General features: G+C 35.8%; 1 long non-coding RNA gene across 1 annotated transcript; it reads right to left on the reverse strand.

Moving 5' to 3' along the window:
* Nucleotides 1-520: 520 nt before the first annotated feature.
* LOC306995986 lies at nucleotides 521-4,178 on the reverse strand. The gene is made up of 3 exons (XR_013796963.1): nucleotides 4,110-4,178; nucleotides 3,301-3,335; nucleotides 521-599 (listed from the first exon to the last, which is right to left on the reverse strand). It is a non-coding gene; the product is annotated as an uncharacterized lncRNA (long non-coding RNA).
* Nucleotides 4,179-23,402: the final 19,224 nt, after the last annotated feature.

Consider the following 23,402-nt stretch of genomic DNA (forward strand, 5'->3'; position numbering starts at 1 on the left):
GCAGAAGGAACATTACACATAACACTCATAGCACATAATAGCAATTTGTCAGCTCTCAATATGATAACGGAATAACTTTTATTCATTACTATGACTAAGACTCTTGTGTTAAATTGCAGGTGCTTTTATTTAAAAGTAATGCCGTTGTTTTAATTTCACAAAATGCATTTCTGACATCTGCAAACATCACTCAATGTTATGAGGAAGATAATAGTTGCCATTAGAATTTTTCACTAACTCTAACTATTAAGATGAAAGTGAACTTTTGGTTATGTTTTATTGATTAAATGTATTCATTCAGAACATGACCTTACTTGGCCCATAGTCTATTTCATATAATATAATGTGTTGCACTATAAAACGTGCAAAAGTGACATTCTATGAAAGTACAGTTCCAAGAACTTCTAAATGATAAAACTGAAAAAAAAAACATCTAATTGTAACCATGGAAGTAGCTGAACAGCATAACTTTACATTACAAAACTCATCCGCAGTGCTTGAAGTATCATTTGGTGTGTGTGTTCCATCACTGCTGCTCTATTGCTTCTCAAATCGTCTCTCAGTGAAGCCCGGTGTGGCTGATCAAGCCGTTCTAACAACTGGAAGACATCACAAGTTAAACACTCATTATTTTAATTTGATGCTAATCATGTGTTAATGAGACTAATCCTTGCAATGATTCAGGTAATTTGCTTAATGGCTGCCCAGAGTACAGATTACGGTAATCAGTCACGTTTGATAAGACGTCTGTTGCAGAGAGGGGAGATTCTCAGGTATGAATGTTATTCAACTGTGTAAGATTTATTTCTTACTCCCTTTACATCCAACTGAATTCAAACAGATGTTGACAGAAAATGACAGAAAACATATTATGTTCCTTCTCTCAGTTGAAGCTTGACCATCATCACCATTGTCACTTCTTCTATGCAACCACAACTGTACTATGTCAACAAAATGAGACAATGATTTTGATAAATATGCAAATTAGTGCACATTTAAATAGATAATGCCTCTTTGCATAGTTAAACAACATTTCACAAAACTTCCTATTCAAATGTACTGTGATTAATCAACTGTGTAAGAATGGTAATACCTATTCATTAATATTTACCTGTGTCTTGCATTAAGGTGAAGTTCACTTATAGCTTTTCACTATGTGACATCATGTAAGTGTCATATTTCCTTACCATTTACTATTTCAACTCTGATATTAAGGTGTCAAGGATCAAACTTAAATTTCCAGCCTTTTGGGGGCCTTTTTGGAGATTTTTTTTTAGACTTGGCGTTTCATACGGAGGCCAAAGACAAGTGCTTAAGCAGAATAGATGGTTGTTCATAATGGAGACCCTGTTGTAGCGAGCATTGCCTCTCTAGAGATCCCGAGGAGTAAACACCCCCGTGCTGACAAATGACAGCAGCATAATGACCCATAAGCGCTAACAAATATAAATAGGTGCTGCTTACATTTAACTGTCATCAAAACAAATGCTTGTTAGGCGTTTATGACTTCCCATTTGAATGATGAATATCTTAATTATCTCATCACTGTTGCAAATCTGAATATTTTCCAGACTTCAGCTTTTATCTATTTGCGGGATTTCGTTTTCTTCGTTTTGATGACAAAACTGATACAGAACAGGAGAAATGAGTCTATTTTGTACAAAATTGATTAAACGCATTTTACAAAATATGTATTTTATACATCTTCTAATTAATAACTGTTATATTATATAACGTAATGGATGATGCACATGACAATTTTAATTGCACCCATTACAAGACATTTGTGAGAACAAGGGCATATGCAAATTTGTCCCCAAACAAACAAACATAGAAACAAAAGGATTTTGTAATAGTATTTTAACCAGCTACGTACATGCAGAGCATACTCATAAGACTCATAAAAGGTGACAATGAAGAGCATTTGTCACATAAATTGAGGGATAACCTACATTTCCCTTTTTAATCCTGCCTCAAATGTGTAAATACCCATATAGGGTCTTAAGGATCCTTTTCAACCCAATATCTCACTGTAATGCTGGTCTATTGTGCCGGCCCGAGGCTTACACTTCTTAGCATGCTGAGTGACAATGGACTTATGTGGCGTTCAGATCTGGCAAAGAAGCTTTGGTGTCACAGATTGCCACGCAGCTCTAATATCTCACTGTGGCCGATACGCTTTGAAGCCTTACATGCTTTCAGCGGCGCTCTAGCATGAACCGTGTCCAAGCTGCCCACTCTGATAATGGAAACAGCACCAATATCCTCTCATTGACTAACAGAGCAAAGACTAACACTTGCTATTATGGAGATTACAAAAGTGAACCCTAAGCCTGTAGTTTTAATTCACATTATTGTTAGACAGCTAGATCTCTACTTAGAGGTGCATGTAGATTATAAAAGAGCTATATCCATTAAGTGGATCAGTACAATTTGTAATATTACACTCTAAAAAATGCTGGGTTAAAACCGACCATTGCAGGGTTATTTGGCAATTCAGTGATGCATGGGTAAATATTAGACAGAACACATGTTGGGTTATTTGCACTTGCAACGCTATCTTACGACCAATTCATATGTATTTTACAAGGTGGCTAATCCCGTACAGATTCCGATTTGTCTAAAAACCCAGTGAAGTGTAGGTTTAGGGGCGGGGTCAGGCATAGGTCATCCGTATTAATTCCTACAAAATTGGTCAACTCGTAAAATCTACGTAAGATTGAGCAAAAATCATACGAATTCGTAAGAGTGAGGTGGTACGAATTAGCCACCTCATAAAATACATACGAATTGCTGTGAAATCGGGTTGCTTATTTTCACTGAACTTGTTGGGTTTTATACATTAATGTTGGGTTGTTTTTTGACATAGTGCTTGGTCAAACAACCTAATAGATGTTATTCATTTAAATAATAATAATCAAAAACATGTAGAAATCGTTCTAGGATGAGGAAATAGCAGCCTCGGTGAATCTGTGGGAAGAAAACTTGTAGGCTGTATGTCTGTTCCAGTTCATTAAATGACAATCGCATGAGTCATGCTTATATGTTTTTATGCAATATTCAAGTTACATCAAAAACAGCTTTATCTCGTATAGCCTATAGCGGACATTTCAATTTTACCTCATTAAACAAATAGCGCGACCACAGCTGCGAGGTACCATTTTCTCAGCTAAAGTAAAGTAGAAAATGTAAGTTAAGATCTTTCCACTGATATTTGTAGCATTTGTACATTTATTGAGGTTGTGTGGACATTTGAATGTGTGCAAATGTAAGTATGATTTACTGAAATAACAGTCTTACCATTTGGTCCTTGTTGCTCCAGAGAAAATGAATAACTGAAAGTGAGACTTGTGTTAGTGGGCAATAGCTTTAACTACACAGAGTGCACAAAATGAGATACATAGTGTTACAGTATATCTAAGTCTTCCAGTATTCATACGTTTATATTTATATGCAAATGTTGTGTTTTTTTCTTTGCTAAAACACATTTATATGTAAGTTTAATGTATTTATATGAAAAATAAAGATTATATGCACGAAATGAAACATCTCTTGAGCGCATGCTGTGAGGAGGAACTTGAGTACATTGTTTTGGATGAAACATCTAGGAAATGAAAAATAACTCCATATAACCCATTAGCCATCCCCTGATGAACCTAAATGTGCATGTAAACATTTTAACAAGCAGAAAATCTGAGAACTGTGGGCTGAGAAAATGCTGAATAACAATGTGACATGCTAGTTAGTTTTTTGTTTTGTTTTCTGATGATTAAACGGCCACCATTATCTTAACAATGCTAATCTGCGAGAGGGTTAAATTCAGATTTAACAGAACATATTTGGGTTCTGTAAAATGATAGGTTAAGCTATGACATTAGCACAAGGCGACATTTAATTGTGTTTTCTGTCACAAACAAAACATAGAATTGTCAGTGTTTAGGCTAGGCTGTTTTAGCTATTGTGGTAATGAAAAAAGAAACAGAATTAAGCTAGCAAAGCATGTTAAATGTTGCTCTTTTGAATAAAGTGTCTTATCCTAGCTTGACATTATGTCTACAAGGGAAATATTCAGCATGACAGAGAGTTTAGACTGTCAACAAAGGCACTACATTTATCATATTCACTGTGCCAACTGTGTGAATCCATCCACGCCGGCCCTTCCATTAAATGACGCTCAGTGGTAGTGCCTCCCTCAGACTGCAGTAGATTATGAAGCCATCTACTGAATCGAGTTGGTATTACACCAGCATTTTTTTTTGTATCCATTTGACTGTTGTTCTCTGCCCTGTGTGTAGTTCCCACTTGTATTAACAAGAGCTCTTGGAATAACATGCATCATAATCTGCAACATATTCCCTTCATAATCTAAAAAAAAAAAAAAAACACCTAAAGAGGATGAATATGAACCTCTTGTTTAAGCTGCTTTCATGCAGGCAGCTGAATGAAAATGGAACAATTACTATATTGAGGTCATGGTGGTAAGAAGTGGACCATATTCCTTTGAGAGGCCTATCTTTAAATATAGGGACAGGAAAATTGCAGACTTAATGTTTTGAATGATTATTAAAAAAATACTCTGAAAACCATTGCCACCTATGTTTAGAAGATGTGAGGCCAGTGGCATTTTAATACATTTAGAACATGTGTATGTTTCAAGAACTAGTACCTACTGAATATATAGTAACGATATATATATATATATATTATATACAATTGTATTCATTTAATGAATAAAAAAATGAACATAATGAAATAATCATTTAAAAAAAAGTTTTCTTGCATGTTTAGACAGAAACAATTTGTAGTTAGGAGGGCTGTAGTATTAGGAGTAACACGGGTAACTTGAGCTTTTTCTTCCAAATAAAGTTTTAATAAAACATGGCAATCACAACACACAGACTGATTCTTTTGAACATGTCAAATTCCTTCACAGCATTAATTTTAAAATTTAAATAATGCACATTCTAAATCAACACGTTTTTTGTAAACCTGTTATGAAATTTAGTTTTAGGATTCATTAAAAGTAATAGAAAAATGTCTGCAAATGTGGTGCATCATCATTTGTAAACATATATTATATACCAATACAATATTCCCGTATTGTATATGTAACATTTTTATGTAATATAGGAATTGAAAATCATAAAATATGGGGACTTTGACAACTTATAGGATTTAATCAGTCGTGACATTATAGCATAAACAATGACTTTTCAAACAAATGCCACAGCAACTTGTGAATCTTATCCCTCATCCTTGTACCCATAAAGATTCTAGCTCACGTAACTCAGAGTTGAATGGATGTCTTACTTTGTCCTGTATTGTGCAATCAGAGTTGAAACTCTCTGGACTGCATGCTCTTAACAGGACTTCAGTACTCCTCTGAGTCTGCTCAAGAAATATTGCTGTGCATCAGAGTAGTGAAGGCTGGAAGAGAAAAGCCTTGAGGGGAAACGGGAGTCTGTTTGTCAGAGAAAGTACCAGAGCCTCAACCTGCGTCACTTTGGATTCCTCCACACGCTACATGATCCTCCCCATTCCCCGCTAGCCTGGAGACAAAAATCCGGGCGGAGAGGCCCGCAACAACACATAGACGTGACAAATGATTGATTCCTTCCTAATTCTCTCAAATAAGATGTGTGGGGATGAGAAGAACGATAAAGGGCAGGGAGAAGCGGAGAACGGGCTGAAGTGGAGAGTGATTAGTAATGCCACCCTGTGTCAGGTAAACTCCCTGCTTGTAGCTAACTGGACATGTCAGGCAAGCTAAATGTTATACTGTCAGCCTATGACAATGGGGTTAAAGATGTGGCCTAGAAATGTTGGGCTTGGATGGGATGAGGGGGAACAAGTCATTGTTCTGTGAAACATCATGCTAATTGTCGGAAGGGAAGATCCTAGTTGTGAACACGAGGAAGGATGGGCTAGAACTTTGAAACAAAGTAAGAAAGAAGAGCACTGGCCCCTTGTTTTCCCACAATCTGAATAATGGATTAGTGAAGGAGCTGAACTGGTTAGCAGCTAGAGTTAGTTTTTACTGTGACATTAGTATAGAATGTAATTTTAGGCACTAATTGCCAAATAAGAAGATTTAGCTAATCATAGGCCATAATCCCCATAATTATTTAACACTGATAATAGATGATTTTAACTGAGTTGTAATCAAATATTACCTTGCATTATCATACATGTAGGCCTTACAAAGAATTGCATCAGGACGTCAGCAAGCTGCCCACAGTTGAGTATGAAGCCCAGGCCGGGTTGCCTTATTCTGGTATGAAGTGCAAAATCGCTGATAACAGCCATCCCACACAACACTTGACCAGTCCAAACATGTCTGCTAAGATGCTTATTTAAGTGATTTTTATAGAGTCTGACAAAGGAGTATACATTTCCCCATGGGTTTTGAGACATCAGGTCATTCAATTCAAATTTATAACAGAACAAATCATACCAAATGAGTTTCGATGCTTTAAAATCCACAGCAAGCAAGTCAAAGGTGACAGTGGCAAGAAAAACTTCTTAAGCAGAAGGCCGAGGCACACTAAAGGCATTTATTATTTAAAATCATATTTGTAGTAGTCATATTAAAATATTCTTAATTACCTAGTTCTGGCATGAAAACTCGCTTTTGGAAACCCTGCTCCTTCCCCAGCTCCACCTGTATAGATCCAACATGATCTCATGAAAGTGCGTATCTATACCACGAATGTTATTTCTTGTATTTATACACCAAAAATGTTTTTTACGTGCATATGCTACGCACTGAAAACCCTTGGGTAGGATTAGGGGTGGGGAGTGCGTGCATATTACACGCCATAAAGTGCATATCATATGCATGCGAACATTTTTGACATATAAATGGCACGAGAAATAACATTCGTCGTATAAATACACACTTTCGTGAGATCGGGCTCACAGATCTGCTATGAGAGTTATTTCATTTATGTTACATGTGCAGCAGCAGCAGCATGTCTTGCATGCTCACTGCAGCATGTCTGTGAATGTATTGACTTGCTTTGTAGCAGCAGCAGCATACTGTATATTTTCCGCCAAGACCAAAACATTCACATTGCCATATCCATTACCATGCCAATCTATCTATATTACCATCTCCAGAGAGTTGTCATGATATAACTTAAGTAGAATGCTTTCAATATTACGGAGCCCTAAAGGGACTTGGTGGCAAAAATATGAGTTGGAAGGAAAAACAATAAGTCACAAATGTTTTGCGTTCCCCCGAGAAACTTTGCGTTTGCTCACAAAATGTTTGCAAGAAAACGTAAAAACATTGGCAAATAATTTTTACTCCCATCTCATATTTTTTTACTTCACCATGGTCCTTTTTAGGGGCTCCGTACAATATATAAATACAAATATATATACTTCTGCACTTTGTGGAAATACAATTTGTACAATACTGTATTTGATTTAGTCTGTTTAATCTATAGACTGCTGTACTCCTTTTACTCTCCATCTTGAATAAGATTCACCTTATAATGGACAAATAAACTCGAGACCTTTTTCGTTATCTGTTTGCAATGTCAGACATTGTTATGACATTATGTCAGATATTATGTTTGTGTTCACATTTTAAAGGGACTGACATTTATAAAACTGAAGCTTTACCTGGTCAAAACTGAAACATCAGGTGTCCAGTTCTTTTTGACATATCCAGAGAGAGAGAGAGGGGGAAAGAAAGATGTATATATTACTTAATTGCATATTGTTAATGTTTGGTCCAGCTGTATTTCATAACAATACTCTCATTTGACAATACATTGATTGTAATCGTATAAGCTCACGAACAACTAATAGTAAACTTGTATTTACTCCGGCTCTCATAGAAGCCAGTGTCTTCTTGGCTTATAATAGTGGTATTTGGGAGGTCAGGTGTTTGAAAAACACAACAAAACATTACACATTAACTGAATGTTGTTAAATCAAATAATCATAAATGCATAATTCAAATCATAAATTTCTTTGAAAATGCAACTTCAACATATAAATTGTGAACGCAGCGTGAGACCTAAAGCTTTTTAACCTTCACCTAACAAGTGTCTCCACTAGTAAACCACAGTCAGTGTTTACAAATTAACATAATTTAGGTGATGCCAAGTTCAATTCTTTGTTTGCGGCACTATTTCTGAATCGTTTAAATATCCAGTCATTCGAGCGAGCTGGAGAGAAGGAGTGAACTAATGGTTCATTTCTGGAGTCTTTTAGCGGCGGCCATTGGCTGGGCAAACAGCAGATGTGATGGACTGGTTTCAAATTGCAGATGATAGATGCAAATTGCTGCCTTTGACCACTTTCCAGTGTCCAATCTGACTGCGAGAGAGGTCTTGATTTCCTCTCTTAGCATCGGAAGGGCTCATACTGCACAGAATGCAACGACGTTGAAACTTTTCAACAAGTCACGTGATTGACCCTTCTGGTGATGAAGTTGTTGTTTGATACTTATGCAACATTTAGTGAAAAGATTGAAATTGCAAGATGACCGTTCCTATCATCGGCATAGATTGAGGTTGATTAATTTTAAATGCTGTATACATTATCATAGTTGATGCTCAATTATTTGAGGGTCCTTATAAACTGAATGAAACTGAATGTACTGATTTTAACAACAAATATCCTGAAACAAGCAGGCCAATGGCTGATTGAGGAAATTGTCAATCATAATATGTAAGACTTGTTAATATGTTTTGTTAAATCCAGCAGGAGCCACGAAAATAAAAGCTATTGTATGTGGTGTAACCGTCATTTGTTGGCGATCCCCTTCACTGAATCCCATTCTGATGAAACCCTCTATATCCATTTTAAGCCTGACTCCTCTGATTAAACTCCTTTGCATGATGAGTGTGTGGGGGTGTGCAGGGGAGGTGATTTTATAAAATGGCGATAAGTGTAATTACTCCTGTTGCTAATTGTTCTTGTAAAATTGATGCGCTCGCCGTCATTAGCAAGTCGCTGCGCTACCGCTTCCGCTAGCCCCCACCCGATCAATTATTCAGGCCCATTTGCCTTTGAATCTGTCACTGACACTTTACATTGTGGGCGCTAGCTTGTAGCAGCACTTGGATACATGGTAGACAGGGGCGGCCCCCCTGAGAGAGCTACTTTCTAGAAGCCTATTTCCTGTACAGCGCTACTTTTGACATGTCACTTAAAATCAGGAGGAACCTCTTCAGCGAGTCCATGTTCCCTGGTCTTAAATAAATAAACGCACATCTGTTGAAATCATATTACACCCACAGGTCTTTTAAAATACAACTTTGTCTGACTGCAGGCGGCATGTGAAATACAAAAGCAGTTTGGAGACAGATTATATAGTGACACACTATAGCTGTGACTCAACAGAAAAAGAAAGGTCAATGTTTTTTAAGCATTCCCATCTGACTACATTCGGGCAGGTTATATCTATTTTTTTTTATAAAACCAGGGCAACCATTGTTCGGTTATTTACTGTATCACTTAAGGTTGGTCTGTGGTCAACATGTTTCCTAGCATAAACACAAGGACATTTTAAATATTGTGTACCTGTAAACGGCCAGTGGTGCGTTTCGTTTGATCGTACAGACCATTGGTTGGCAATTGTACTTAGGCTTACGATGCTTTTGGGAAACGCTGCCCAGATTAATATGAAGTATTAAAGGGATAGTTTACCCCAAAATGAAAATTATGTTATACATTTACTCAGCCTAATATAATTCCAAACCTGAATTACTTTCTTTCTTCTGTGGAACATAAAATAAGATATTTTTCTAAATGTCTCAGTGTGGTATTTTTTATTTATTTTTCAATAGAATGCATGGTCAGCAAAACTTTTTGGTTACAAACAATCTTCAAACTTGTTTTTCTGTTTTTCAGAAGAAAGAAAGTATTATGGATTTGGAATTACATGAAAAATGATAGATGGAATTTTGAACTATCTATTATAATATTTGGAACTATCCCATTGAGAAAACGTAAAAAATTGAGTATACTTATTCTATGATATATGGATTAGTCAAGTAACTTTTACCAGTAGCAACTACATAAATAACTGTGTGTAAAAATCTCATAAACAGAAAAATGTCATGAGGTCTGAGAGAATCCTGGCAAATATTTCTGGTAGGTTCCAGTCATTTTTCTTTTTTTGGGTGACCTTTTCTGAACAGCTCTAAATATAGAACATTTTACCGCTCTTTTGAGTGTGGTGTGGCATACTGGCTAAAGCTCAGGATGGGTATCTGATTGGGTAACACTTTATAATAACTGCACGCTATTAATAATTAATTTAGCATCATAATTTATAAAGCATTAATAGACATTAATAAGCAGTTTATAAATACAGCTAGATGCTTTATTCTTGATTTATAAGCATATATAATGCGTTTAATAATTGTATTGTCATACTTTATTAATGATCAATTTTTAACAAACCAGTTATTTAGGAGTTGTCAGTGATGCATAAGATCACTTAAGTCTAAGTAAATGTAGTAAATTCAGGTAGTTATAAAGCATTTAGTAGTGGTCAGTTAACTATTTTTGTGAGCTCATCTAAAGTGAGGACTATTTATGCCTTGTAAAGCATTTACAAAGGAGATTTAAATGCTCATTTGTCTTCTAAACTGAAAAAAGAAACCAACACAACAGTGATATACAGAACAATATTAAAAGCCTTTAAATCTCCTTTGTAAATGCTTTACAAGGCGTGAATAGTCCTCGCTTTAGATGAGCTCACAAAAATAGTTAACACAACTACTAAATGCTTTATAACTAGGCTACCTAAATGAACCCTGAATTACAGTAGTAATACATTTTAATAAAGCATTTACTAACACACTAAGTAACTATTACTATATGTCTGAATAATAAGATGAATGTATGAATGTACATTTAAATAGTTTATTAATCATTTACTTACACTTTCTAAGTGATCTTATGAACCACTGACAACTCCTAAATAACTGGTTTGTTAATAACGCTATACTTTATTAATGATCAATGAATCATTTTTAAATTATGAAAATACAATTAATAAACACATTATAGATATGCTTTTAAATCAAGAATAAAGCATTTGTTGCTGTATTTATAAACTGCTTATTAATGTATATTAATGCTTAACTAATGATATAGCATGCAGTTATTATAAAGGGTTACCAATGATGGCTGGTTTGATCCCCGTCAGAAGAGAGCTATCGCCATTGTGCCTTTGAGCAAGCCAATCAACACCAGGACTAAAAGTGTAAAGTACTTTTTAATTCTCCTTCTCAGATCAAATTGAATTATTTAAAATACGAGCATAAATTACAATTTAATCCAGGGGTTTTCAACTGAATCATATCGGATCAATAAGATTTTTTAAATCACATTTATAAGCTGTTTTTTTCTTCTTCTAGTGAACTGATTCTGTTTACAGTTCAGATGAGTGGTTGCCAAGGTGTTTGTATGCAGTTATAAAGGTGATCTGAGTAGTTTTTTAACATGTTGCTATGTGGTTGCTAAGGTGTTCTTGGTGGTTGGAAGATGGTTATTTACTATACCGAGTACCAATGATGAGGATGAGGGAAGACATAAAGAAAAGATTCCTACATTTCTCTACAGGTTTCTACATTTATTACAATAGCTTCAATACAATAAAATAAAATAAAAATGGCTAACAACACACTATCTGTATCTCATATGGTTCTGTCTACAGTAGCTGCCTTTATATATCTGGAAGGGGATCATCATATTTTGGGTCATTGGCATCAAAAAGAAAATCTCTGATTTAATCACCATAAGCTTAAACAGATTTGGACATTGGTCAAAGTGCTTCAGTAATGTTTCTTCCCAATGTCTTTTCTATACCTTCTGCAGGTTTATTTATTTTTGTGCCATACTGGGTTGAAAAGGAACTGGGTGAATATTTAAATGAATTCTGATTTGTGATGCAGCCTGAATCATAATCACACCGTGTTTGTTCTTTGGCCCGAGGAGAACTGGCCCCCCGACTGAGTCTGGTTTCTCCCAGTTTTTTTCTCTCTCCATTCTGTCACCTGATGGAGTTTGAGTTTCTTGCAACTGTCGCCTCTGGCTAGGGGACATTTAATATTCAACAGTGTTATTGATCTGACTGTACCGATGCTGTTGAATGATAACTGAACTGAGCTGGACGATGACATCATTTTTATTTTTTGCAAAACTGCTTCATAGATTAAATGAACTAATTTAATAACTGATGATCTTTACAACGGAACTGAATCAACACTAAACTGACTTCAGCTGAACGACAGCCGAAATCCATCATTTTACTGTTATCACTGTAAATCTGCTTTAAAACAATCTGTATTGTATAAAGCTAAAGGTGACGATTTATCATTCACTAAAACTAAAACCATTTAAAAAAAAATTGTGACTTCAAATAAACATTATCTGAAAAAATTAAATATAAAGAACTGAAAATATAAAATGAAATCTAATTCAAAATATTAACAAAAACTATAAAAGTATATCAATGATACTAAAATATAACAAAGTGAAGATATGCCATAAAACATATCTCCACCGAATGCACTTTTATTGTATGCCATCTCTCAGATTTAAACGGCATGCCGCCGTAGACCTTTCTGCAGAGTCAGAGAGTATTACCGGAAGCTTCTAGACCTTTCAGTATTCTAGACTGTGACACTGACCTTTTCCAATGCAGCTTTCTAAGTGAACTTGGTCCAGTGTGTGTGTGTTTGTGTCTGTTTGTGTATGCGTGTGTGTTTTCGCTCCGCACTAACAGACAGTGCAAGCTGGCAGGACGGCAGTGGATCCATGGCAGCTGTTTTGTTCAATGTTTCATGCTCTCAGCCACAGCTGCTCCAAATGAGAGTTAATATTGCAGGGGGCCCTCCACTCCGGACTGGCCTTGTCACATACACTGAGTGTCAGCCCCTCTCCCTATGTCACTGGCTGAGAGGACACTTCTCTCCCTCTCTTTCCCTCCGTCTCTGGGAGACAGTCAAGGAGTCCGTCTGTCCTCTCCGATCTGGTCTAGGAGACAGAGTGAGTGTGAATGTTGTCCTCCAGAGGAAGAAAAAGAATAGGCCCGGAAAATATGCAGACTGCTGACATAGGCTTCTTTGCATCTACTGGTCAGCTTCAGTGTTTGTGTGAAGTGAAAATATGCCTTGTGGCTGATGGGCCGCACAACAAACAGCTGTGCCGCAATGGTGCTTGGTAAAAGTACTGTATGCAGTAGACACTATTAGAGGCAGTTCTAGAGATCATTTTAATATGTTTGCACGCAGTGAACCTTGCTGGTCTATTGGACAACAATTAAACCGGTTCTGACTGCACATGCTCGTCGATATGAAAGGGAAACATACTATTTAAATGTTTAGAATTGACATTTTGGAATCTAAAAAAGTTATTTTGTTTTACTGCAGTGCTCCGTGGAATGTAGCATCACATTTTGAATTATGCAGTGTCTGCATAACAGATATAACCATTTTCTCTTTTTGTATAAAATGTAATTTATTCCTGTAATGGCAAGGCTGAATTTTCAGCATCGTTACTCCAGTTTTCAGTGTCACATGATCCTTCAGAAATCATCCTAATATGGTATTCCGATTTGGTGCTCAAGAAACATTTCAAATTATTATCAATAATGGTGAAAACAGTTGTGCTGCTTAATATTTTTGTGGAAACAATGATACATTTATTTTTTCAAGATTCTTTGATTAATAGTGCAAAAAAGAGCATTTATTTATAATATAATTTTTTGTAACAGTATAAAAGTATATACTGTCAAGTTTGATAAATTTAATGCATCTTAGCTCAATAAAAGCATTATAAAAATAAAAAAATTACTAACTCCACAGTTTTGGATTGTAGTGTATATTAAATAGATTATATATATATATATATATATATATATATATATATATATATATATATATATATATATATATATATATATATATATATATTTCTTATTTTTAAGTTTGATGTATTTTATAATGTTCTGTCTCACCACTTGAGTAGTTAAGCATGCGTAAACACACAAACATACACACAGTGAGTGGGTGTGTATAACTGGAAGTGTTCCATCCACGTTGGTGCAGCTGCATAAGAAAAACAGATGCTGGACTCTCCCAAACACCCTGTGTGTCTCATGCTATCTATCAGGGGGAAAGAGAGTAGCCATCTCAGCCTGTAGAGTCACCACAGCGATGCTTTGACAAAGACATCTGTAAGATGGCACGGACACACAACGCCATCGCACACACACTGTGCTGTGGCCGTTGCCAGGCATCAGAAGCTGTTGTGTTTGTCGTTCAGATGTTGTGATGAGAAATACAGGATGTTTGTTTGTCAGGATAAATATTGCTTTGAATTTCTACAGATGTGTTTTGACAAAAAAGAAGATAAAAAGACCAAACTAACTAAATAAGGGACATTTTTATAGGGAATCTTGTCAATATTGTTACAAATACCTCTCACTCCTTGCAAGTCATATTCTATATGACCACCTCAAACACTCACAAATCAATGTATATCATCTCAGTCTCTAAAAGTCCAAACCAAAAGTCATGGAATATTAATTTGCAGCAATGTTTTTCTACCACTAACACAATGGATTTCTATTAAAGAAGACTTCAAGCAGCTCATACAATGAGCTCTGTGGTTTCACCGTGCATAAATTATTGCTTTTCACTCATTTTTTTTTTTTTTTTTGCAAAGCCAGACGGTCGTTGTGTTTCAGAGAACAATTTGTCTTGTGTGGGAATGTCTTCCCGCTGCATGCCCCATATGGCCAATCTCAAGTAGAAACATTTCTTCCACTGCTAGTTTCCTGTCCGGCAATGTCAAGCACTCATTTATCCTTCTCTCCTCACTATCCGCAGCATTTCAAAAGTGTACTTTTTTTTTAAAGCATTTTTAGAACCTAAAATCAATGTCAGCAGAGCATATATATCCAATAATGTAAGGAGAAGCATTGCAAATGACAGCATATCTTTTTGTTAATATATTAGTGATTTATTTATTAAGAAATCATTTAAACATGGTGTAAAATATTCATACTTGACATTTAACAGCATTTTTTAAAAGCAGATAGTATTAACGCAATACGTTTTCTGCTAAATATGAATGCATTTAATCGTACAGGTTTATTCTAAATTGTGTCATTTTGTAAAAAGTGATCAGTTGACTTAACTTTAAAAAGTTGAGTCAGGATGTTTGCCTTAAAATAATAAGTAAATAAACTTCATGCTTAATCGAAAAAATTAAGTAATGTGGAATTGTCAAATACACATAACTTAATTTTTTCAATTAAGGATTAAGTTTTATAAGTTTATATAAGCAACGGGTTTACTTTTTTTTTTTAAGTGAACTAAACACTTTCTACAGTATTCAGTTTTGCAGATTCAGTTCAGCAATGTCAAATAATTTACTAAACAATTTACAGCATTTTAGTAAGTATAGTTTAAGTATTTAGGCTGATTCCTAAACATCTAAAAACCTAATCCTGTCCTGCAAACTTTCTTCATTGCCTATACCATGTTTTGCTTATGAAAAAGCTTGTATGCAGATATAAGGACAGTACATAGCAAACATCAGAGAAAAATATGTATTAGCGGTGTAATATGTTGTGTATTTTTACAGTGTTTCTACAGTAGATGCTCATTAGGCATCTAATTATATGCTGACTATTTAAAATCATATTTGTAATGACAAAATATAAATATAAATACTGAGTGATTTAATATACTGAGATATATACACAAATCTTCAAATTTGTACATCGTAGAAATGTATATGCCATGATTTTGAGATTTATAATACTCTTGATTCTACAGATTTCACAAGTATGAATACACCTGAAGCCTTCTTTTGCAGTAAATGTAAGCCCTGCATTTGTTTTTATAGCTAATTCTGAGCATCTGTTTGCAGAGATCCACGCTGCGCCTGCAGTGAGTCGTGACCCAACGCAGATCTGGTGGATGGATGCGTTTTATGACCTGAGAGACACAAGGATGAAATATACATGCTGAGGCAGAAAAGAGCATATTCAAAATTATGACTCTAAATTATGCATCACATAGCGGTTGCCAATAAAACAATCATTGCCAGTAAACACTGTATTGGGCAGTCTGTGTTATGGGCAGTCTGTAAATATATGCCTTGTTATTTCGGAACTTGTAAAAGTGGATCGTGTAAAATACGGCTGTTGATTTTTCTAAAACATGAACCTGTAACTTGTGTAGTTCTGTCTTCTAAAAGCAGGATAAATACTTGAAGTGTATAAAACACAGATGTAAATTAGCTCAGTGTACGGTGCTGACATATGACTTCACTGGTGGCAGTAGTGAACAGTGATAGTGCTTCAGTCAATAACAGCGCTCTTGCTCTAAATGCAGTATGTAGACAGTTAATTAAACAGCCTTTGGTTTTAGAGTTAATTAATTGTCAAAGTGCATCAATTAGAATGTAATTAGGTTACATCCTGAGGAGCAGTCACTGAAGAATAAAGATACCACTGTCCTCTTTAGTTTATGATGTACAGACCCTGCATGTAGCCCTCATTTATTGTTTACATTGAGTTTGTGTCATTTAGTTGAAAAAATGGGGGGAAAAATCACATTTCATTCCTTTTCATGAACACAATTTTTTTCCTTTGCTTTTTTTTAAAGACTTGTTGTAGAAAAATATACAAAAACGATGATCAACACAATAATATTGGCATCATGTAATTCTCTTTCGGTTTCCTGGCTGCTGTTTACTTCTCTTGACCATCAAATGGGGTCCAGCAGATTGGTTGGGACAGACTTTAACATGTCACTGGGTTTTCGTGGTATGAAAAAGGATGACCTTCAAATAATGAGATGTGCCTGCAGGGCCCTCTCGCCTGCCTGTAAAGCACTCCACAGCTGTGTGTCTCTCTTTCTCCCTTTTCACTCTCTCGTTCTCTCCACCTCTCACCTGGTGTGCCCTGGGGTAGGGGGTGAGAGCGACCGTCAGTGATCTCTACCCCCAACCTCCAGCTCCTGTCTATCTTACACAGCAAACACAACACACCGGACTCTGCCCTATATAAGAACAGACAGCTTGAAACTACAGGTATCAAGGGATTCTCTCGGCTTCATATAAAGTCTGTAGGATATTATTGCTGATATAATCTCATTGTACATATCTGAGGATTTAAAAAATATATTTTTTCCTAATCTTGGCTTATGTTATGAGTGCAATCAAAGGATAATCAAAAGACGTAATGTTACTTTACAGTATCTATCTATCTATCTATCTATCTATCTATCTATCTATCTATCTATCTATCTATCTATCTATCTATCTATCTATCTATCTAAAAGTATTGTGGTTTAATTATGATTTGAATAGGGTTTTACAGTTTTTGATTAATATTGAATTATTGAAGATAATATGGATAGGCTTAGACTAGATTTAAAAATAACAGATTATTTGATTCTGACAAAAATAGGATCTAAATGCAAAACACAAAAGGATTTATTAAACGCATTATCACATGAGATGAAGGTGACATTGAAAACAACAGGTGTGCTTTATTTTTGAGAAGCTGACACCTTATAAACAGGTTTAGTACAAATGAATGTAGTGGTCTAAAATGATATAGTGACAAACAGAGATGCTAAAAGCGGTCTGTCCAGTTTTTAATTTAATTTTCCTGATGCAGCCGTAGATCAGCACATAGCTGGCTTTACTAATGAACTTTTAGAAGAGATGGGGTTCATAAAACTGAAATTCATGGCTTGATCACTTCTATTCAGGGCTTGGAGTCTGTGAACCTACAGTATGTAATATTGATTGATGAAGAAATCTATCACATTGATCGTGAACATTTTCCACAATGAAAATGATTGAATTACAGCGGTTCGGCCTTTAATGGATCTTTGGCTCGTAAAAGGTAAGACATAAAGTCTGCTTCAGACCTGCTCAATTAAAACTGGGAGGGTAGTGGTCAGCCTTCTGCCGCTCGGGACATGAGTTATGGATGCCAGTGCAGCTTAGAGCAAAGGAGTTGAAGTAGTTCAGGAAACAAGATCAATGAAGGCAACAAGTTCTTTGAGCTTGTTACATAATATTAGTTATTATAACATAATCTAAATGCTACTACCAAAGACTCTTAATCTAGTGGAGTGCTGCTTTAATGGATTCAAGTTAGATAAATAAAAACATACCAAAGAAGGAGATCTGTGATACTGTAGCTATATACTGTATACGTTATGCAGCAAGCTTATCTCGCCTAGTTTGGAGAAACACTGACCACCTGGGGTATGACTAATCCACATGCACACACACACACACACACGCACATACACACAAACAAACAGTTTGCTGGTGCGGCTGCTTCAAAGGCTGTTTTTGTGAACATCATAATCACATAACACATTGCAGCTGTTGGCTGTTAAGGATTATGGCGAAGGTGACGTTAGCCGAGGGATTAGCGTATTTTCATTTCACCAGCATTTTGTAGAATAAATGAAACAGATTTGTAGGGTAAATAAATGATTGTTAGGTTTTTACAGTTGTTCAGGATTTCTTCAGTAGTGCTGCTTGTGACTAAATAATAGATACGGGTTAAGGTATTACTTTTGAAAGTATTACTAGGGGTAATTTCTTCATAATGATCTTTTACATACAATAAAAGTGAATGGTGACATGAGGCTGTCAAGCCCCAAAAAGGAACAAAAGCACAATAAAATTAGTCCATATATCTCTTCTGAAGCAATTTGACAGCTTTGTGTAAAAAGAACTTGTATGCTTCAGAAGACTTGGAATAGAGCAAGGCTGCAAGTGTCATGTAGATTGCTGTTCGGTTGCACTTACTTTTACAGTATGTGTACTTACAGTGTACTTAAGACAATACTGGGTAATATAAGGTAACTACAGGGGTTAAGTTTAGCAGTGTAGGTACAGGGTCTTCTTACCAAGTTATTGTAAATACTGTAATAAGTACACATGGGCAACAGGACTGTAAAAACTAAGTGCTATAGTGCCTTTTGTCTTTTTTGGACATTCACATTCAAAAACTTTGGGTCTGTTAGATTTTTAAATGTTTTTTTGATCATTTGATCATAGGATTTGACCAACTCTTAGGCTTACACATTGATACAAATCAGTAAAAACAACAATAATATTATTTCAAAATGATTCTTCAGAAAACATTTTAATAATTAAACAATTTAATAATAACAAATGTAATAGTTGGTGCTAGCACAGGAAACTTTGAAATTTGTTATCAAAGTTGAAAACAGCTGTGCAGCTTAATATTTTTTGTCAGGATTGCTGGATGAATAGACATTTCAAAAGAATAGCATTTATTTAAAATAATATTTTTTTTGACTATTTAATGCACCCTTGATAATCATAATTTCTTACTATTATGCATATATGCAGATCACTAGGCTAGTGTATGTGTCCACAAAGAAGTAATGATACCAAAATGTAATTATTGAAAAAATAAATCATAATTCAGATTATTCTTTTATTCGTTTGTTTGTCCTAAAGCTTTGACGTTGAAAGAAGGTGATAAACATGTTATCACTGAACCGTTTGTTTGTTTTCATTTCTGCTGTTTTGAGGATTAACCAAAGTAAAGGTAGCAGGTTGATACTGCTATATCTTTGCTTTTTCCCCGCTGCTCACTGACCCAATTCATTAGATAAGATGGCTTGCGTTCACCCCACCTTGTGCCTCTACCATTCACTGAGGATCAGGCATTTATAATCCCTGGATTTTATATCCACCAAAACAGCTTGGTCCCATCAGCAAATTGCGATGGCATATGGTATAGGTTTATGATTCATCTGGCACTTGCATAGCAATGAGGCCCCATCATCCGTCAAAAAAACACAGGGAAAATATCGTAATGTTAAATGATGCCAGCGACTGGGAGAGGTGCTGCTGGGCGCGTGGGCGGCCCATGTTTGTGCTTAGAGAACTTGGAGCATCTGAGGTAGTAAAGCGCCTCCTCTCAGTGCATCTCTGCGGTGGGCAGGCTGGATTATGGGCGGTGTTGGCTGAGCTAGGCCCGACTGGAATAGTCTGCGTTCTTCCAACGGCCCTAATAAATGACAATTAGAGCATTGTCCGACATGTGTCGCTGACCGCTTTACAGCTGATTTGACAGCGAATCACCTTTTGATCCCTAACACACTGCTAAAATGCTGCAATTGGGAAATAAAAGGAAATCTTTTAACTATAGCATTTTTCGGTTGCAGCCTGAAATATTATTGCAAATTGCTCAAACATCTGCTGTGAAATTTTAAAAGCTGTTCTGGGCTTCAGATGACACAAAGGTTCTGAAAACAGCAGAAAAATCACCTCCGGTCATTGTTTCTTTCCATGTCCATTAACTGAACTTTTCTGACCAGAGGCAAGGTGACTTCTGTGAGCTGCTGCAGGCTCCGCCCTCATTCGTGGCGGCTTATTGTTTCTCATTTTGGATTGGCTAAAAGACACGCCAGTCATTTCTTGTAGCAAGCTGTGCAGAGAGCAATATTTTCGCTCTCATGCTGGAGTCAAAAGTGAAGTGACACTCGTATGTTGGTTTTTAGCATTAACAGACGGAGCGATTCGCCCACCCCTAACCCTCCCAGCACTGAGGTGAGTGTGCAGGCGTCAGTGTCAGCAAATGCCTCATGGTTGGTTTGCTTTGCTTTTTTGAGCTACGCTGCATAACATCATTTATAAGGGGAAAAATCACTAAAACTCCATGTAATTGATTTAAGTACAATTTTTTTTAACATTGAGTAAAATACCATAACACACTAATCCCCCACCTGCACTTTCCACATGTTGCATTGTGCAGTTAAACTCTTCACTGCATGAGCAGGATTTGGTTTTATTCACTTCGAAATGCATTGCATAAAATCAAGTGTCGAGTCTAACAAGGCTGTCTTAAAAGAAACCAGCTGATTCCAGCGGCTTCTCTTTGAAAGGTTAGTTTCTGCAGGGTTTAATTACCGTAACCCACAATTCTTAGATAACTGTGAAAACTGGTATAACCTGTAAACTCAGACCAGCTTAAACAGAGAACAGCTGCATTAATCTGCCCTTTCCATGAATCGAGGAAGTGAGGATTCTGTTTTATGGCCGTCGTTAGGGGATTTCGAGTCTGATTTTGTTCACAAAGCACATCCATGCTCTTTTAGACAATATAAACATTATATTTCTGTGTTTGACAACACAAACATTTTCCAGGAAATGTAATACTTAAGTTTTAAAGAGGGCATTAAATAACCAAACAGCAAATTAATAGGCAAAAAAAAAAAAAAAAAAAAAGAAGTGGACCTCCTCCGGTGGAATAAATACATTTTTGATAAAATCCGAGTGCTTTCTGATCACTCCTTAGACAGCAATGTCATTGAAACTTTCAAGGCACAGAAAGGTAGTAAATACATCGTTAAAATAGTCCACTACAGTGGTTCAAATATAATGTTATGAAGGATCTGACACATAAGAGAAGAAATTGTTGAATAAAGTCGTTTTTTTTTTTGCGCACAAAAAGTATTTTTGTCTCTTCATAACATTAAGGTTGAACCACTGTAGTCACATGGACTATTTTAACAGTCTTCACAACCTTTATGGCCCTTGAAATGACGTTGCTGTCTATGGATGGATCATACAGCTCTCAGATTTAATCAAAAATACTCTTAATTTATGTTCTGAAGATGAACAAAGTTCTTACGGGTTTTGGAACAAAATGAGGGTAAATAATTAATGACACAATTTTTATTTTTGGGTGAACTAACCATTTCATTCCAACAAGTCTTTGAAGAAAGTTTGAAGTTCCACTTCATCAAACTTGGAAGATGAATTAAGCATTTTTTATAATTCAGCATTTACAGCCCATAAAACGTCTTTCAGACAGTGTGAACCTGTGATAATAAGCCATGCCACTCAACTCAAAGCGTTTTCTTAGCTTAAGTGGAACATCTCCTTTTGAGACCTAATGTTGTGTTAAAGGCACAAGTTTTGACTCTAAAAGAAGTGGTTTTACGGTCATAACCAGGTGCATGAAACGTCTCTTACGCCTCATTTCAAGGGGAAATTATGAGCAGCACTGAACACTATAAAGCTTCTGGTCACGCATTACTGGGGTATGAGGCACAGCTTGAGAGCAGGGTTAGGTGGGAATCCTGTAGGTTTAATGACGGTTGAGTGTATGCTTTTAACAAGGGCCTTGTGCGACTGGCAGGATTGAGAACAATGAGTTAAGTGTGTAACCTATCACAGCCTAGAATTAGGAGATAGACCTAAATGAGAACGTGTAATGAACCAAAGTAAACTGTGTATTCAAAATAATGTTAGCTACAGAAGAGATGTGTATTTAAAAGAGTTCAACACATCAAGTCAGTCCGCTAATAGTCAGATTAAACAGATAAGCAGATGTTTTGGTTTAGAGCAGTTTATCATATGAAAATATGGCTTTTAATAATTCACTATTACTGAGTGTAAGCTGTGGAGAATCATTTGCAGTAATCTGCTTAAGTGTGATGCCCGATGAATCATTAAAGTTCAGAGATACTGACAAGTGCTTAGAATGGACACAGGATCATTTAAAAACAATGTGCCATTTATTTTATGCAAAATGCAAATACAAAAGATACAAAAATGTTTGAAACTTCAATAATGGCTGAATAAGGAAAATGAGAACATGAGATGTGCTAAATGCTTTTGTGTGTATGGTGTGTATTACTTCAGCGCAAGACAACAATGCAGAAAAACAGATGACTAACATTGTGAACATATAGTGTAATTGTTTATGGTGAATCTGAGTGTCTCCAGCTTTCTGCAATGGATCAAACTATTTTTAGTATCATTTCATATGGGGAAGGGACAAATCAGCAAGTCAATGTGAATTTTGTAAAAAATAAAATAAAATAAAAAGGTAAAATGCTGAGTGTTTAGAGTGTGCTGCCGATTGTGAGTGCACATTTTCTGCCCACTTCTTTTCCTTGTCTGTTTCTTTTTATTTCTGTAAATTTTACTCAAATTATTTCTGTACACTACTACTGTTTTAAAAGTAGTTTTTAACCAGTGCACTAGTGAAGTTTATATCTGCAGACCCATTGTTTTCAGGGAAAAAAGAATCATTGTCAAAGAATCACATTGTCAAAAAACAAAACAAAAGGATCTCTAACAAAAACACAATGATAATTAGCCTTGTGTATACTAGGGGAAAAAATAAATTACTATTGAAATTACATTCATTGGCCGGACTGGAGTGGGACATGAGGCACTAAATTTACAAGGGCCGCAAGTACTAATATATATAAAAAAAAATAACCTGACCTGGTTTTCATTTCAAATAAAAAATATTTACTAATACATTGTTTCTTTACATTTTAATGTACAAAAAATAGTGCACAGTTGTCATCACTGAGTTGCTTAAAAAAAAA

This window comes from Phoxinus phoxinus (genome assembly GCF_949152265.1).
Source record: "Phoxinus phoxinus genome assembly, chromosome: 3".
Lineage (NCBI taxonomy): Eukaryota > Metazoa > Chordata > Actinopteri > Cypriniformes > Leuciscidae > Phoxinus > Phoxinus phoxinus.